The 1,089-nt window shown below is 64.0% G+C and overlaps 1 protein-coding gene across 1 annotated transcript in view; it reads right to left on the reverse strand.

Moving 5' to 3' along the window:
• The window catches only part of LOC102261146 (beta-lactoglobulin-like), a 7,356-nt gene that overhangs the window by 1,848 nt on the left and 4,419 nt on the right, over positions 1-1,089 (reverse strand). The gene's annotated exons all lie outside the window — the stretch shown is intronic.

Below are 1,089 nucleotides of genomic sequence, written 5' to 3' on the forward strand. Positions count from 1 at the left end.
CTCCTCCTGGAGCACCGTCTGTGCCCAAGCGGCCGGCACCCTGTGCTCCGCCTCGCCCGCTAGCGAGTTATTCGTAAGTTATAATAACAGGGTCTGTGTCTGTCCCCCGGGACGGCTGCCTCTTCCTCCTGGTTCGCACCAGCCCCGTCCGGCTGTGCCTCAGAGCAAGCCTGGCACCCGCGGGCCCGGAGAAGAGGGGGAGCGGGCGCCGGCCCCCCCGACCGAGGGAGAACCCTGGAGCCGTCCCATCTCTGCTCAGGGTTCTCTGACGTTTCTCTTCCCGCTGATACTGGTCATTGGTCTTTTCCCAGAAGTGCCCCCATTCCCTCTACACGACTTCACTCTTACACAGACCTCCTCACGTGCAGGCACCTTGCCTGCTGATATGATTGTACATGTTTAAATGTGCACACATACTGTCATGTGCATGTAAATTGTTCTTTAAAAACCCCTGCTTCTGTCGCTGTAGACCAGGGTGGACCGTCCGGCCTGTGGGCCGTGGGAGGCCCGCGAGCCATTGGTCTGGCCCTGCCAGGCACTGGGGGTTCACGACATGTCTGAGCGAGCAGAGCAGCGAGCTTTAAGTTGGTGATCGTGTGGCCGCGCATGACGTCATACACGTCCGAATGGCTCCTGGGGTGGGGGGGGTAAGGCTCCCGCCCGGCCCTGCCTCCTCCCCGTGGGAGGCTATGGAGTTTGTGAGGAACAGCGAGGCCCCTCCCGCCGGCCCTCCTGCAGCTCCTCCCTCCGGGACGGTCCTGTTTCCATCCGCAGAGGACGTGGCGGACGCGGCGCAGACACAGGGACCTGGTGCCAGGCCTCCTCCCTGCAAGGCCCGCCCGCTCCTGGGAGACGACCTTGGGCTCCCGGCTGCCCTTCGAGAGGCAGGATCTGATTGGCGGTAACTCGCATCGGCTTCGCCTGAGCAGTTGGGTGTCTGCGCTGCGTGACCCGCAGGGCTCATGCCCGTCCTGCAGCTGGGGTGTTGCCGGGTCCCAGCGCTAACCCCTGAGCTGCCTCGGCTGCCCAGGTCCCGGCAGCCGTAAGGAGCCTACTGTGCACTGACCCTGAATGTCGGGGCCTGTGATG

This window comes from Myotis brandtii, unplaced genomic scaffold, assembly GCF_000412655.1.
Source record: "Myotis brandtii unplaced genomic scaffold, ASM41265v1 scaffold691, whole genome shotgun sequence".
Taxonomy (NCBI): domain Eukaryota; kingdom Metazoa; phylum Chordata; class Mammalia; order Chiroptera; family Vespertilionidae; genus Myotis; species Myotis brandtii.